This window comes from Elgaria multicarinata, chromosome 5, assembly GCF_023053635.1.
Source record: "Elgaria multicarinata webbii isolate HBS135686 ecotype San Diego chromosome 5, rElgMul1.1.pri, whole genome shotgun sequence".
Lineage (NCBI taxonomy): Eukaryota > Metazoa > Chordata > Lepidosauria > Squamata > Anguidae > Elgaria > Elgaria multicarinata.
In genome coordinates this window covers 139,049,704-139,067,486 of record NC_086175.1, presented here as the reverse complement: position 1 = coordinate 139,067,486, position 17,783 = coordinate 139,049,704, and the positions used below count along the sequence as shown (strand labels likewise).

At 48.5% G+C, this 17,783-nt stretch overlaps 1 protein-coding gene across 1 annotated transcript in view; it reads right to left on the bottom strand.

The window, feature by feature from the left end:
* The window catches only part of PDE2A (phosphodiesterase 2A), a 455,035-nt gene that overhangs the window by 231,208 nt on the left and 206,044 nt on the right, over positions 1-17,783 (bottom strand). The window lies entirely within an intron of this gene.

The following is a 17,783-nucleotide window of genomic DNA, read 5'->3' as shown; positions in this document are numbered from 1 at the left end:
AACAAACAGATGCAGTCAGCTCCTGGGAGCCAGGGTGGCGGCAAAGCTGCACTTGTTTCACCTCCGGCCCCTGCCAAATCTCTGTGCGGCGAGGGGAATCGTGTCCTTTCTCCAGCCGGGAATCTCAGGGCCTCCTGCTGACACTGGAGCCTGCTGTGGCCCCAGCTAGAAATAGGATTCATTTTCACTTCTTCCATCTCCCTTCTGGCATTGAACAGATGAAAATAGGTGCTTCTCACGTTCATTATTGGAGCATAGCTCACTGTAGTGAGGAGGAAAGAAGACATTTCGATAGGGCCTGGCAGGCCTGGCTAATAATACTACCATTAAAATCACTCCACTGGCTGCCAATTAGTTTCCGGGCAAAGCACAAAGTGTTGGTCATTACCTTTAAAGCAGGTTTGGGTCCAGGTTACCTGTGGGATTGCCTTCTCCCATACAGTCCGCCCCGCACACTCAGGTCCTCTGGGGTGAACTTAGCTCAGTCAGCTAAAACTAGGCTGACGTCGGTTTCCCAGAGGACCTTTTCTTCTGTCGCCCCCAGATTGTGGAACGGCCTGCTGGAGGAGATTCGTAAACTTTAACTCTCTGTGTGATTTTAAGGCAGCTTTGAAGACTAGCCTTTTCCAGCAGGCCTACCCAGATCAATGTAAAATCAAGATTTTTTTAAGATGTGTTGATTCCTGTTCTAATGTTGTTCCTTTGGATCTCCCTTTGGATCGAGGCGGGTAAGAAATAAATAAATAAATAAATAAATATATTATTATTATTATTATTATTATTATTATTATTATTATTATTAATGACACCTTAACTCCAAAATGAAGGAAGAGGGCCATGGGCCAAAGATCCACTGGCTACTACTGTCCAGTGCTCCCTACTTCCCAGAGAGCCAGGACGTTCCAGGGAAAAGTATCTCTGTAAAGACAGAATGCTGGAGACACCTCACAGTCTCACGACATCCGTTTATTTGCAAATGTATGTTGAGCATAGAGGGACAGACGGCCCCCGCCTCTCAGAGCTATTTTGTAAAAGATGATCAGTTCTCTCTCCCAAAAGCTAGCAGCATCCACCTGGAACTACCCCCACCTTACCAGCACCTATTTCTTCCATCAAACGTACCTGCAAAACTCACACTTGAATCTCCTTTCCTGTACAGTGACCATATTTGGGAATCCAAAAAAGAAGATGCCCAGTGAGATGTGTGTGTGTGGAAGCACACTTTCCTGGGCCTCTGAGAAGCACATCACTCTCCCTCGCCACACTAATGGAGGCCCCGGAAAACGTGTCATTCCCGGACAGTTTAGAAAATTACAAAAAAAAAAAAAAAAAATCCTCCCGACACCCAAGATACAACAAAAACCCAGACAAATCCGGGAAAATCCTGGCAGTTGGTCACTCTATGTTTCCTGGCTTCATTGCAAGTCCAAACTCGTTCCCCTGGCTCAGTATCTGCCAGCTATCAATGGTCATTGAAGCAACATCTTCTAGCCAAGGAAATCCAAGGAGGACGTGCCTTCAAAAAAGATTACCTGACCCTCACTGACCATAGAATCATAGAATAGTAGAGCTGGAAGGGGCCTACAAGGCCATCGAGTCCAACCCCCTGCTCAATGCAGGAATCCACCCTTAAAGCATCCCTGACAGAGGGTTGTCCAGCTGCCTCTTGGATGCCACTAGGATGGGAGAGCCCATGACCTCCTTAGGTCATTCATTCCATTGTCGTACTGCTCTAACAGTCAGGAAGTTTTGCCTGATATCCAGCCAGAATCTGGCTTCCTGTAACTTGAGCCCATGATTCCGTGTCCTGCACTCTGGGAGGATCGAGAAGAGATCCTGGCCCTCCTCTGGGTGACAACCTATTTGAAGAGTGCTATCATGTCTCCCCTCCATCTTTTCTTCTCCAGGCTAAACATGCCCAGTTCTTTCAGTCTCTCCTCATAGGGCTTTGTTTCTGGACCCCTGATCATCCTGGTTGCCCTCCTCTGAACACACTCTAGCTTGTCTGCGTCCTTCTTGAATTCTGGAGCCCAGAATTGGACGCAATACTCTGGATGAGGCCTAACCAGGGCTGAATAGAGGGGAACCAGTACCTCACGTGATTTGGAAGTTATAGAGAGGAATTATTATTATTATTATTATTATTAATAATAATAATAATAATAAATAACCAGTACCTCACGTGATTTGGAAGCTATACTTCTATTAATGCAGCCCAAAATAGCATTTGCCTTTCTTGCAACCACATCACACTGTTGGCTCATATTCAGCTTGCGATCTACAACAATTCCAAGATATTTCTCATTTGTAGTATTGCTGAGCCAAGTATCACCCATCTTGTAACTGTGCATTTGGTTTCTATTAGGATGCAGTCAAGTTAAACAAAAGCGCTGCATCTCACACTTTAGACACAATGGCATTACCATGTTGAGGGAAGCACGGACTTCCTGGCTGAAACTGCTTACTGTGTGTGACCCCACATCTCTGAGGAATTCCAGGAAGCAGCCGGCAGCTGCACCAGAATCCATGTGACAAGAAAACAACAACACACACTTCCCTACACACTTTAGTCATAGAATCATAGAATCATAGAATAGCAGAGTTGGAAGGGGCCTACAAGGCCATCGAGTCCAACCCCCTGCTCAATGCAGGAATCCACCCTAAAGCATCCCTGGCAGACGGCTGTCCAGCTGCCTCTTGAAGGCCTCTATTATTATTATTTATTATTTTTTTATTTATTTATATAGCACCATCAATGTACATGGTGCTGTACAGAGTAAAACAGTAAATAGCGAGACCCTGCCGCATAGGCTTACATTCTAATAAAACCATAATAAAACAAGAAGGAGGGGAAGAGAAAGCAAACAGGCACAGGGTAGGGTAAACAGGCACTGGGTAGAGTAAAATTAACAGTATAAAGTCAGAACCCACAACCTTACCAGAAAACTGATTCCATTGTCGTACTGCTCTAGAGGGGCAGCAGGGGGTTGGACTCAATGGCCTTGTAGGCCCCTTCCAACTCTGCTATTCTATGATTCTATGATTCTAACAGTCAGGAAGTTTTTCCTGATGTCCAGCTAGAATCTGGCTTCCTTTATCTTGAGCCCATTATTCCGTGTCCTGCACTCTGGGAGGATCGAGAAGAGATCCTGGCCCTCCTCTGTGGGACACCCTTTGAAGTATTTGAAGAGGGCTCTCATGTCTCCCCTCCATCTTCTCTTCTCCAGGCTAAACATGCCCAGTTGTCTCAGTCTCTCTTCATAGGGCTTTGTTTCCAGCCCCCTGATCACCCTGGTTGCCCTCCTCTGAATACGCTCCAGCTTGTCTGCATCCATCCTTCCTGAACCTGGTACTCTTCAGCATTCCTGACTATTGCCCATGCTAGCTGGGGGTGATGGGAGTTGGAGTCCAAAATATCTGGAACGCTGGGGAAGGCTGTACTCTCTCAAAATTCATCGCACCAACCCTAGGAGGCAGAGAAATGGTGACTTCTGATCACCACTGATCAAGAATTTGAATCTAGCTGCTTTGAGTGCCATTTTGGGTAGAAATAAAACCCTGCAGCAGCAATGCAGAGATTTAAAATCCAACAACAGATTTAAAACATCAGAACTGAAGGACTAAAATATCCTTATCCAATCCTCTTTTAAAGCCATCCAAGGCAGGGTTCGCTACCTTCACATCTTGCGGCAGTTTGAGTGGTAGATAAGCTTATTTGAGTTTGCATTTCATGAACTTTAGGCAAAATCCAAAGCCACTTTTGTGACAAACACATTCGAATAATAGTTTTATTTCCTCCGCCAACATGCAACTTTGCAGCCATTGATTTGGGGGGTAACATCCTTTAAAGGCCTCCTAAAAACATACCGTTTCACACGGGCTTTCTCTGGGCTGTAACTGCTGCTGGGTTTATTTTGGTTTCACGTGGTATTTTAAAACTTTTAAAGCTTGATATGTTTTCCTTTCTTACGTTTTATGCTTTTAATTGTAACCTGCCCAGAGAGCCTCGGCTATTGGGCAATATAAAAATGCAATAAATAAATAATAAATAGTAAATAAATAACTGCTGTCGAGAACAGAGAAATGCATTCCTCTTTTCCATTCCAAATGGAAAAGGTTCAGCCTGGGCCATCCAGCCGGGGTACCTGCCTTGCCAATTCGTCCATGATTAGGAAATCATAGAATCATAGAATAGCAGAGTTGGAAGGGGCCTACAAGGCCATCGAGTCCAACCCCCTGCTCAATGCAGGAATCCACCCTAAAGCATCCCTGACAGATAGTTGTCCAGCTGCCTCTTGAAGGCCTCTAGTGTGGGAGAGCCCACAACCTCCCTAGGGAACTGGTTCCATTGTTGTACTGCTCTAACAGTCAGGAAGTTTCTCCTGATGTCCAGCCGGAATCTGGCTTCCTTTAACTTGAGCCCGTTATTCCGTGTCTTGCACTCTGGGAGGATCAAGAAGAGATCCTGGCCCTCCTCTGTGTGACAACCTTTTAAGTATTTGAAGAGTGCTCTCATGTCTCCCCTCAATCTTCTCTTCTCCAGGCTAAACATGCCCAGTTCTTTCAGTCTCTCTTCATAGGGCTTTGTTTCTAGACCTCTGATCATCCTAGTTGCCCTCACACGTGATTTGGAAGCTATACTTCCATTAATGCAGCCCAAAGTAGCATTTGCCTTTCTTGCAGCCCTATCGCACTGTTGGCTCATATTCAGCTTGTGATCTACAACCCATTCTGTCTCCTGATCCATGGCTGTGGGGAGAAAGCGGCCCGTCAATGACAGCTTTGCCATGGACTTTAAAATGGCACTGGAGCCGCCCAATAAGAAACACTCAAAGCTGAAAGCCAAACTCTGGTCATTTTCCACAGTGTCCGCTTTGACTCAAGCTTGCAGACGTCATCTTTGCAGGTTTGCTGCCATCTCTGGCTTTCCCAGCCCCAACCCACCTGTCCGGCAGAGAGAGGACCGCTCTCCCTTTACGCAAGGGATAATACGCTGGGCTGGACGGATTACCGGCTCAGGGAGACGGAATCAACTCCGAGATCAAACGTCGCCAGACCAAACCCAGCAGCCGTTCGCACTCGTGTCAGTACTTGCAATGGGCCCTTTGTAGCCGCCAGGTAATCCTGGCGTGTGCTCAGCTTTGAGCTGTCTTGTATTAAGACACTTGTCACTTTGCTGGCAGAGATAAGGCAGACACGCGCACGGCTTAATCCCATGGCGCAACGGCACAAATGGCAACTGGAATTAGCTGAGATAGAGGATTTAACAGAGGTGCTACCCGCAGTTAATTTCTTTAAAACAGGGGTGGGGGACTTCCAGGGGTTGGGGGTCCGCATGGACCCACCAGGGGCCGCACACCTGCCCCCTACCATGACACTGCTGAATTTGCCACTGAAATTGGGCGGCGCGGCAGTGACAAAAAAGCAGTGGTTTGTCCTGAAAACAAGCCACATGGGGTGCAGGGGCATTCTTTTCCCCCTCCTCCCTCCCAATCCCCTTTCCTTTTGTGTCATGTCTTTTAGATTGTAAGCCTGTGGGCAGGGACTGTCAAGAAATATTTTTGTAAGCTGCTGTGAGAGCCTTTTTTGGCTGAATGGCGGGATAAAAATGCCTAAATAAATACATTGTCGAGAAACAAAGCTGCAGTCTCAGGAGGTTTCTGGGGACGAGATTCTACATCAGAACAAGGCGAACGCTCCCCGCAGGCCTTGTTTTCAAGGAAAATCGCCAGGTGGGTGTTTTTTTTTTTTTTTTTGCTGCTCCCAGGGTGGCAGCAGCAGGAGCGAATGCGGCGGCAGCAACGGTGGGAGGGTTATTGGAGCTCACAAGAACGGCCACGGGAGGCCACGGGAGGCCTGCGGGCCGGCCTGGCTTTAAGAAATGCTCATTTCGTTGTTTTCTTTCAAAATCGTTTCTATCCCGTTACTCCATAGCGCTCAAGGAAGCTCGCGATAAAACCAGGATAAAAAATGCACATTCATAATTTAAAAGCCAAAACGTAACGAGCAATTAAAACAACGAAGCCTCGGTAGCAGAACGCTTGCCCTCACGCCCAGCAACCTGTGGTCCGTTAATCAAGCACCATGTGGCAACAAGAGGTCCCAGCTCCGATTCCCAAAGGGCGCACACGGGCACACGCCCCCTCCTCCTCTTCCTCCTCCTCTTCTGGCAGCTCATTTCAGATCTGTTTGAAAGGCCATGCTGACTTCAAAGGACAGGACTACTAGCTTGGAGGTGAAGCCCCTGCTTGGAATGCAGAAGGTCTTAGGTTCATCCCCCAGCATCTCCAGGTGAGGCTAGGAAGGAACCCCACCTGAAACCCTACAAGGAGAGCCAGGGCTGCCAGTCAGTGTTGGCAACACTGGACTAGACGGACCATGGGTCTGACACAGGATAAAGCAGCTTCCTGTGTTCCTATGATTCTTTGATAGATTTGGCATACCTGAAGGAACAATTCCTTCATGTTTCCACCCACCCACCCACTCACCCCACCTCAAGATGTTCTGGGGTGTCCTCATGGTCTAAAGCGCAAGATGCCACCCAAACCCAGGCCTTCTCGGTGGTGGCGCCTTCACAATGGGACCAGTTACCTAGGGAGGTGGTGGGCTCTCCCACACTAGAGGCCTTCAAGAGGCAGCTGGACAACCACCTGTCAAGGATGCTTTAGGGTGGATTCCTGCATGGAGCAGGGAGTTGGACTCGATGGCCTTGTAGGCCCCTTCCAACTGTGCTATTCTATGATTCTATGACAATGGAGCTCTGTCTAGGAAGGAATTCCACCTCACCAACTCCCGTTTACCCTTTCATAGAATCATAGAATCATAGAATAGCAGTTGGAAGGGGCCTACAAGGCCATCGAGTCCAACCCCCTGCTCAATGCCGGAATCCACCCTAAAGCCTCCCTGACAGATGGTTGTCCAGCTGCCTCTTGAAGGCCTCTAGTGTGGGAGAGCCCACAACCTCCCTAGGTAACTGATTCCACCGTCGCACTGCTCTAACAGTTAGGAAGTTTTTCCTGATTTCCAGCTGGAATCTGGCTTCCTTTAACTTGAGCCCGTTATTCCATGTCCTGAACTCTGGGAGGATCGAGAAGAGATCCTGGCCCTCCTCTGTGTGACAACCTTTTAAGTATTTGAAGAGTGCTATCATGTCTCCCCTCAATCTTCTCTTCTCCAGGCTAAACATGCCCAGTTCTTTCAGTCTCTCTTCACAGGGCTTTGTTTCTAGACCTCTGATCATCCTGGTTGCCCTCTTCTGAACACGCTCCAGCTTGTCTGCGTCCTTCTTGAATTGTGGAGCCCAGAACTGGACACAATACTCTAGATGAGGCCTAACCAGGGCCGAATAGAGAGGAACCAGTACCTCACGTGATTTGGAAGCTATACTTCTATTAATGCAGCCCAAAATAGTATTTGCCTTTCTTGCAGCCATATCGCACTGTTGGCTCATATTCAGCTTGTGATCTACAACAATTCCAAGATCTTTCTCGTTTGTAGTATTGCTGAGCCAAGTGTCCCCCATCTTGTAACTGTGCCTTTGGTTTCTATTCCCTAAATGTAGAACTTGGCATTTATCCCTATTAAATTTCATTCTGTTGTTTTCAGCCCAGCACTCCAGCCTATCAAGATCACTTTGAAATTTGTTTCTGTCTTCCAGGGTATTAGCTATTCCACCCAATTTTGTGTCATCTGCAAATTTGATCAGCGTTCCCTGCACCTCCTTGTCCAAATCATTAATCAAAATGTTGAAGAGCACTGGGCCCAGGACTGAGCCCTGCAGCACCCCACTCGTTGCCTCTCCCCAGTTTGAGAAGGTTCCATTGATAAGTACTCTTTGAGTCCGATTCTGTAGCCAGCTGTGGATCCACCTAATAGTTGTTCCATCTAGCCCACTTTTAGCTAGTTTGTTAATCAGAATGTCATGTGGTACTTTGTCAAAAGCTTTGCTGAAGTCAAGATATATGACATCCACAGCATTCCCACAGTCCACAAGGGAGGTTATCCTATCAAAAAATGAGATCAAATTAGTCTGACGGGATTTGTTCCTGACAAATCCATGTTGGCTTCTAGTAATCACTGCATTGATTTCAAGGTGTTTACAGATTGACTTCTTTATAATCTGCTCCAGAATTTTCCCAGGGATGGATGTCAGGCTGACTGGTCTGTAGTTCCCAGGTTCCTCCTTTTTGCCCTTTTTGAAGATAGGGACAACGTTAGCCCTCCTCCAGTCGTCCGGCACCTCACCCGTCTTCCATGATTTTGCAAAGATAACAGACAAAGGTTCTGAGAGTTCTTCTGCTAGCTCCTTCATTACTCTTGGATGCAGTTCATCAGGCCCTGGAGATTTAAACTCATTCAAGGAAATTAGGTGTTCTTTGACCATTTGTTTATCAATCTCAAACTGCAATCCTGCCCCCTCAACTTCTGCTTCACTTTTTCCAGGGGGGTCATAGACCCGCTTTTGGGAGAAGACCGAGGCAAAGTAGGAATTGAGCACTTCAGCCTTTTCTTTGGCGTCTGTTATCAATTTGCCATCCTCATTAAGCAGTTGAACCACCATTTCTTTCCTCTGTCTTTTACTACTCACGTATCTGAAGAAAGCCTTTTTATTGCTTTTAGCATCCCTCACTAATCTCAGCTCATTCACAGCTTTAGCCTTCCTGACGCCATTTCGGCACTTCTGCACCACTTGTCTGTACTCTTCTTTTGTAGCCTGGCCTTCCTCCCACTTCCTATATGTATCCCTTTTTGTTTTCAGGTCATCTCTAAGCTTTTTGTGGAGCCACATTGGTTTCCTCTGTTGTCTTCGATCTTTTCTCCTTGTTGGAATTGTTTGTAACTGTGCCTTTAAAATTTCATTTTTTAAATACTCCCACCCATCCTGCACTCCTTTTCTCATTAGGCTCCCTTGCCACGGGACCTTACTTATCATAGTTCTGAGTTTATTAAAATCAGCTTTCCTAAAATCCAGAGTACGTGTATGGCTATGCTCGACTTTTGTCTCCTTCATAATCAAGAGTTCAAGTATGACGTGGTCACTTTCCCCCAGAGTTCCCGTAACTGCCACTTTATCCACTAAGTCATCCCTATTGGTCAATATCAAGTCAAGGATTGCCGATCCTCTAGTTCCTTCCTCCACTTTCTGTAGGAGAAAGTTATCACCCATACATGTCAGGAATTTCTTGGAAGGGACGCTTTTGGCAGTATTTGTCTCCCAACAGATATCAGGGTAATTGAAGTCCCCCATCACTACTACATCACACTTCCTTGAAACACTGGCAATTTGTTTCTCAAAAGTTTCGTCCTCGTCTTCTCCTTGATTGGGTGGTCGGTAGTAGACTCCGATGATCATATTCTTTTTATTCCTAGCCCCATTTATTTTAATCCAGACGCTCTCGACGGGGCTCCTAGTCTCATCCGCCTGTATTTCTGTGCAGGGATAGGTATTTTTAACATATAGTGCAACTCCACCTCCCTTTCTATTTCTTCTGTTCTTTTTGAACAAGTTATATCCTTCAATTGCTATATTCCAGTCATGGGAGTCATCCCACCAAGTTTCAGTTATACCTATCAAGTCGTATTTGCCTTCATGTAATAAGAGTTCAAGTTCGTTCTGTTTGTTTCCCATGCTCTGGGCATTAGTACATAGACATCGAAGACCATGTGTTTTATAGTCTGGCTTTGTTCCTACCTTGTTGCAGACACTGTTTTGGGGCACTATTGGAGCTGTTCTCTGTACTGTGGTGCCTTGGCCTTCATCCCTTGTTGCCTCGAGGTTTACGTCTCCCGCCCCCGTAAGATTCAGTTTAAAGCCCTCCTGATGAAGTTCTTCATGCTGTGGCCGAACTCATTCTTTCCAGCCCTTGTGAGCTGCAACCCATCCCTTGCCAGCAGTCCATGTTCCAAGTAGCGTAGCCCGTGGTCCCAGAATCCAAAGCTCTCACGACGGCACCACCTTCGAAGCCAGTCGTTCATCCGGAGTATTTTTCTTTCCCTTTCTAATCCTCTTCCAAGAACCGGGAGGATGGATGAGAAAACTACCTGGGCCCCAAAGTTCTTCAGTTTCCTTCCTTTCGATCAAGGGTGGGCAACATGTAGCCTTCCGGTTGTGTGGCCGACAACTCCCATCATCCCTCACCATTGGCTATGTTGGCGAGAGATGATGGGAGTTGTCGGCCAAAACATCTGGAGGGCCACACATTGCTTTAGAGAATCAGTAAAGCATTTTCCTTTCCTTTTTAAACTGAGGAAGGCTTTCAGCTCCTCAACCCGAGATTACTTTAACTGAGTCTTGGTACGATCTCTGTCATGATTTTTGCCGCTGTTAGCATTTTGTCATAGTTGTTTTAATTTCGATTATTGTTTTTATAGGCTTAGGAAGGGGCACTTTATTTGTAAGTCACTGCAGAAACCCCCTTCAGGGCAGTTGGTTATTTAAATAAATGCAAAACTGTAAATAAACAATAAAGCATCCTGTTTATGCAAGCTCTTTCCACAATCCGTCTGGACGTGAGTCTCACGCCAGCCCTCTTCCGACGCTGACTGGGCTGGGCCGTGCCGTGCCGTGGGCCCCAATCAGAGGGGAGGGGCCAGGGACCCGGAGCCATGGGAAGAAGTCCATCGTCAGGATCGAAGGACAACCCAAGGATCCATCCACACACCCAGGCCTTGCTCTTCAGCTGCCCAGGAGAATCCGACTTATAGCTTCATCACACCAGCGTTATACTGTGCAATCACTGTGAGTTGCATGCAAAGGACTCAGACGTTTTTCACCTTATATTCTGCTTCGATTCTGAAGCCCTCCCAGGCATCCTGCCTTAATTGCGCAATAAAGCCAAAAGATTCACCGTATTTAGCCCCTACTTTTTGAGCGTATCTTCCGAGCCGCCGCTGGGGCGCAGGAGCAGGATTTTAAAAGTATGCTTACATCTGCGTAAGCTTTAAAGAGAAAGACACCCAAACAGGCACAATAATATATTAGGGAGAGCTTTAACCATACCAAATTTGAATTGAATTGGGTCATTCGTTGATTTTTAATTATTTTTTACGTTTCCCCCCTTAAACTCACTTCCGGGTATGCAAAGGATCGCTGTCGCCCGGTAGCAAAAATAACAACAACCGCGAAAGCTTAGCGCTACAAGGATAATCCAAGGGAAGCAGGGACGGGGGCTGAAGCTTTTACAGTCTGGGTGGCTGGAATCGGTCCAGAGCCTGAGTGTACTAAACCAGCACATGTGGCAACTGCACACAAACCCAAAGGATCCCGGTTCAAGCTCCAGCGCTCTGGATTTAGGCACACAGTCCCCAGACTCCCAGAGCCCTACCTGCATCCTTGCTGCCAACGGTGTACCATAGAATCATAGAATAGCAGAGTTGGAAGGGGCCTACAAGGCCATCGAGTCCAACTCCCTGCTCAATGCAGGAATCCACCCTAAAGCATCCCCGACAGATGGTTGTCCAGCTGCCTCTTGAAGGCCTCTAGGGTGGGAGAGCCCACAACCTCACCAGGCAACTGATTCCATTGTCGCACTGCTCTAACAGTCAGGAAGTTTTTCCTGATGTCCAGCCGGAATCTGGCTTCCTGTAACTTGAGCCCGTTATTCCGTGTCCTGCACTCTGGGAGGATCGAGAAGAGATCCTGGCCCTCCTCTGTGGGACAACCTTTTAAGTATTTGAAGAATGCTATCATGTCTCCCCTCAATCTTCTCTTCTCCAGGCTAAACATGCCCAGTTCTTTCAGTCTCTCCTCATAGGGCTTTGTTTCCGGACCCCTGATCATCCTGGTTGCCCTCCTCTGAACACGCTAGGAGTTCCGTCCTAGCCAGAACTTGTGTTAGGAGTAGGCATGGTTGGGCCCCTGACTAAGGGCCCCACACCCCCATTAGGGTCCCATTGACAAGAATCCCCTGCAATTGCTCCACATCTTCTTAATATTTAACATCCCACAAGATCTTCGTCATAAGCAAGAATGAAATTCCTGTTTTCTGACCCCGATGCAGCCTCCTCCAACCTGGCGTCCTACAGATGCATTGGACTACAACTCCCATCACTCCCAGCCTGCACAACCATTGCCGGCTGCAGATGATTGGAGCTGTAGTCCAACACTTCTGAAGGCACTGGGTTGGGCGACCTCTGAACCGCTTGAATCCTTCATAAAGACCTGCAATTCAGAATTTCCCCAGGGCCAAGCTTTCACGGAAGACGTTAAGCACAAAAGCAAACTCATCAGGCTTCTCTGTGATGAACAACACATCAATTATTGCATTTCAGAGCCATTCTCTCTACAGCGGGATTAGGAAGGAATAAGGCAGTATAACACGCCGTACCACTTCAGCCTGCGAGTGGGGTGGGGGGGCAGCTACATTGTATTGCCCTCGTGGCAGTGAAGCCTCTGACACTGACTGGTTAAGCTGGCCTCGATCAACTTTTTGCAGAATGAAGCAGCGGCATTTGGGGCAGAACAGTGTGTGTGTGTATAGGGGGTATACTCTAAATCAGCCTTCCTCAACCTGGGGCGCTCCAGATGTGTTGGACTACAACTCCCAGAATGCCCCAGACAGCTCTGCTGGCTGGGGCATTCTGGAAGGTGCAGTCCAACACATCTGGAGCACTCCAGGTTGAGGAAGGCTGCTCTAAATAAATAAACATGCTGTTTGCAGTCCAACTTCTGAAAGTAAAGGGAACACTGTCAGTTTGGCTGGGATTAAAGCCTCCCACTAGGGATGACGGAGGAAGCTAAGGCAGGCATGGGCAGAAGGTAGCTCTCCAGAGGATTTGGACTTCAACTCCCAGAAGCCCCTTCTAGCACAGCCAATGGTCAGGAACACTGGGATTTGAGTTCCAAAACGTCTGGAGGGCTATTTCCTGCCTGCCTGGAGCCAGAAGGCAGCTGGAGGAAGCACGGGGCTTCGTAGCCAGGAGGTCCTCAAGACAAGTCACAGCTCTTGAGATCAGGGAAGGATGTGTGGTTCTGGGGTGAGGGAGAGCGAGCAAAGGTGGCCAGGAGACAGGGTGTCTCAAGGAAGTGGGACAACGCAGGAAACAAAAGGGCAGAGGAGAAGAGAGCTGACGCTGAAGTCATTCACCAGTTCTCTGGCTCAGTCACTTTGAATGCTCCCCACCCCACTTGTACGCAAGTAGAAAACTACGGCACCACTTTTCCCATTGCCCAGCTCACTTTCTACCTGAGGAGACTTTTACACGGAAGGATGTTCAGAAATGCAAACCCTTCCACTCCACCCACCCACCCCCACACACACACCTGAAGTGGTGCAGCCCACAAATACAGGCTGCTCTCATTCTACCGTAGCCGTCCCCAACCTGGTGCCCTCGAGATGTGCTGGATTACCACACCCATAATTCACAGCCAGCATGGCCATGGCCAAGGGCTAGGAATGATGGGAACTGTAGTCCACCACATTGGGGTGGGGGGCCAGATTGGAGAAGGCACAACCAAATGCACAGTTACAAGATGGAGGATACTTGGTTCAGCAATACTACAAACAAGAAGGATCTTGGAATTGTTGTAGATCGCAAGCTGAATATGAGCCAACAGTGCGATATGGCTGCAAGAAAGGCAAATGCTATTTTGGGCTGCATTCATAGAAGTATAACTTCCAAATCACGTGAGGTTCTGGTTCCTCTCTATTCGGCCCTGGTTAGGCCTCATCTAGAGTATTGCGTCCAGTTCTGGGCTCCACAATTCAAGAAGGACGCAGACAAGCTGGAGCGTGTTCAGAGGAGGGCAACCAGGATGATCAGGGGTCCAGAAACAAAGCCCTATGAAGAGAGACTGAAACAACTGGGCATATTTAGCCTGGAGAAGAGAGGATTGAAGGGAGACATGAGAGCACTCTTCACATACTTAAAAGGTTGTCACACAGAGGAGGGCCAGGATCTCTTCTCGATCCTCCCAGAGTGCAGGACACGGAATAACGGGCTCAAGTTAAAGGAAGCCAGATTCCAGCTGGACATCAGGAAAAACTCCCTGACTGTTAGAGCAGTTCAACAATGGAATCAGTGACCTAGGGAGGTGGTGGGCTCCCCCACACCAGAGGCCTTCAAGAGGCAGCTGGACAACCATCTGCCAGGGATGCTTTAAGGTGGATTCCTGCCTTGAGCAGGGGGTTGGACTCGATGGCCTTGTAGGTCCCTTCCAACTCTGCTATTCTATGATTTTATGATTCTATGATTCTATAAGGCTGCAGGACTGCCTTGTTCTTGGCATAATAAAATTATGATTTTATTAGAATGTAAGCCTATGAGGCAGGGTTTTTCTATTTTATTGTTTTACTCTGTACAGCACCATGTACACTGATGGTGCTATATAAATAAATAAATAAATAAATAAATAATAAGCGAAGGCTCCAGAAGACACCTGAGATGCAGCTGGCTGTGAACCAACCTCAAAATGCTCTGGGCGTGCATGTGTGTGATTTCAGAGAAACGGAGCTGGAGCGTAGCAATGCAAACTCCAACCCATCGCAGCCACTTCTGGGCCTATTAAACAACCAGCAAGCGACAGCAGGAGGGAAACGACGGTGCCACAGATTAAATTAACAGGCCCCTGTAGAGCCAGAGAACGCTCTTCCTTCTTCATTTCAACGCCAGCCATTTACATTCCTTTTAATGGACACGGCTTGCTTTCATTTGTCAGGGGCAGCAACAGGGCAGCGGTTCCTTTCAATCAGCGGAACGGCTTTGCAATCGCTGTGTCCCTTTTTGCGGGACGCCGGCTGCCAAAAGAACAGCAAGCCAAGAGGCCCCAGACATGTACATCATGGAGATTTCTGATTGTTTTTGGACTAGTTCCCCTCTATTCGGAACTGTGTGTCCTGCCTTGTTGGTCCCTGGCTGATGGCTGGTTGGCCCCTGTGTGAACGGAGTGCTGGACTAGATGGACCCTTGGTCTGATCCAGCATCTGATGTTCTTATGAGACGCTGAGAGTTGAATCTGAGGCCTTCTGCATGCTCTACCACTGAACCACAGCCTTCAGCGCATGCACCCCCACCCCCACCCCCACACACCCAGGCATACCCACGCACCACTAACGTCCATCAGTGATGGACTTTGGAAGCCCTCCCAGGGTGCCAAGACACCTGCGGCTTCCCATTCCACAATTATCTGCAAGAGAGACAGGGAGCTTACAGTGCGTCAGAAACAATTGAAATCTCTCTGTTCCATGCTGGGCAAAACTCAACAGGTTGCCACAGCCCAAGTTTGTAGGGATTCCTGCTTTTCATTACATGATCTGTCTGCGGATGGAACCTACAATGATGTACTTGACACAACAGAGAGGAGTTACGTTGGCTTGGGGCTCTCTCTCTCTCTGTGTCTCTCTCTCTCTCTTGACAAGGCGAATGAATAAGCTGAGCTGAATATCCAACCGGAACAGACAAGCACTTTTCAGAGAGTAAAAAGGGGTTTAGGGGAGACGTAACCTTCCGTCGAGTAGACACATATTCCTTCCATTGTCTCTGGCCCAACGGGTATTGTAGGCTATTGAAACAATGCAAAACCTGAGATGCCTCTTTGACCAGAGGCTGCTGTGGGATGACTGTATGTAACAAACACAAATGAGGACCACTAACCTTTAACTCTCGCAAAAGATGATTGTCTTTCTCAAGAATCAGAACCTCTAAAAGTCATTTAACCAAATCAAGCCAGTAGCCAGAAGTAGGCAACTTCAGCTTAGTGGCTCGGTTTGGGGGAGAGGCCTTGGCTCTGGCGTGCTGCCTTGCACACAGAAGGTGCCGGGTTCGAGGTGCAGCATCTCCAGGTAGGGCTGGGAAAGACACCTGCCTGAAACCTTGGGGAGTCACTAGTCAGTGTTGACACTACTGGATCAAGATGGACCAAGGGACTGACTCCGTATAACACACTTCCCTACATTCGCAGGTAATGTGGGGCAGGAGTCCATAGGCTCACGGGCAGAAAGTTTTCCAATTAAATCGATCAATGTACATTTCCATGTTTAATTTTATTTCCAGAATTCTGTGTTTACCGTTTTTCTGCAAGAAGGAAAAGGGTTTTCTTCATGGCGTTCTCCTGACTACAAATCATAGAATCATAGAATAGCAGAGTTGGAAGGGGCCTACAAGGCCATCGAGTTCACCCCCTGCTCAATGCAGGAATCCACCTTAAAGCATCCCAGATAGATGGCTGTCCAGCTGCCTCTTAGAATCATAGAACAGTAGAGTTGGAAGGGGCCTACAAGTCCATCGAGTCCAACCCCCTGCTCAATGCAGGAATCCACCCTAAAGCATCCCTGAAAGGTGGTTATCCAGCTGCCTCTTGAATGCCTCTAGTGTGGGAGAGCCCACCACCTCCCTAGGGAACTGATTCCATTGTCATACTGCTCTAACAGTCAGGAAGTTTTTCCTGATGTCCAGCTGGAATCTGGCTTCCTTTAACTTGAGTCCGTTATTCCGTGTCCTGCACTCTGGGCGGAGCGAGAAGAGATCCTGGCTCTCCTCTGTGGGACAACCTTTGAAGTATTTGAAGAGTGCTATCATGTCTCCCCTCAATCTTCTCTTCTCCAGGCTAAACATGCCCAGTTCTTTCAGTCTCTCCTCATAGGGCTTTGTTTCCAGACCCCTGATCATCCTGGTTGCCCTCCTCTGAACACGCTCCAGCTTGTCTGCATCCTTCTTGAATTGTGGAGCCCAGAACTGGACGCAAATCCCTGGTTTTCTACTGAGGATTTAATCTGATGTGTGTGTTTTTAGACAAGCACAAGTCCCAGCCTCTGACACAACTAACCAGAGCGGAGACCCGGAGTCTCCGCTCTGCCCCCCCTCCCGCCCCCTGCCCCGGGCAAGAGGCAACAGGCGCGCCTTCTGCACGATCAGCCTAGCCACCTCCCAGCACCACTCCTGGCCTTTGTGCGGGCAGGAAAGAGCCTTCCTTCTGGCATCCTGTGCTTGATGAGAATGGGAAAAGGAAACGATCCATTAACTCAGCCCGTGTGGCTGTCCGAGCCTGGGCTTGGCCCTGCGGGGCTTACGAAGCAGCCGCCGCATGTGGGCAAAAGGACAGCAGCCGCCCCAGGGAGGGGAGGAGGCGAGGCGGGCCAGGCCTGAGGCATTTCGATGCCACCAGCAGCTGCATCACGCCCCTGGAGGCACATGATCCTTGGGGCAAACCTCAGGGAGCACACGCGCACTCTTCCACGTGGAGGAGGGCACCTCACGGCCAGTTTTGCGACTTTCAGGGGGGCATAAAGCTCCCCAAAGAGCAGGGGGAGTGCAGACATTTGGGTATGGGAGAGAGGACAATATTTAGGTGGGGAACCACTTCCAAATACGAGGTGGCGGGGGATCCCTTCCCCATTTTTTAGATTTTAAGGAAGCCAGTCTGCTGTTAGGCGGCCACCAATCCCTGCAGGAGTGGCGCTGCGTCATCACAGATCATTGTCCCATCTAGCCCAACCCAGCAGCAGCGGTGGCCCAGACATGGGTGGGCTTTTGTAAATTCTAAAAAATGAGGGTCTCCATCACCTTTGGACGGTTAGTGCCCCCTAGGCAGCTGAAAATACAGGGACGTTCTACACCGTCTCTTGTGTTGGCTGTGATGGAGGGCTCTGACTGGTCCCAGTTACAAAGCAACCCCAATGGGGCATTTCTGCAGTTAGCCCAGCTCTGAAATGAGGGCCAGAGAGGAGCGGAAACACCCCAGACTTGTCTGCAACCACATCATCAGACGGGCGGAGAGGATCACGGTTCCCTACCGTCGCTTCTCCGCCCCGGCTCCTGCCCCACCACACTTCCTCTTTCAATGGGGA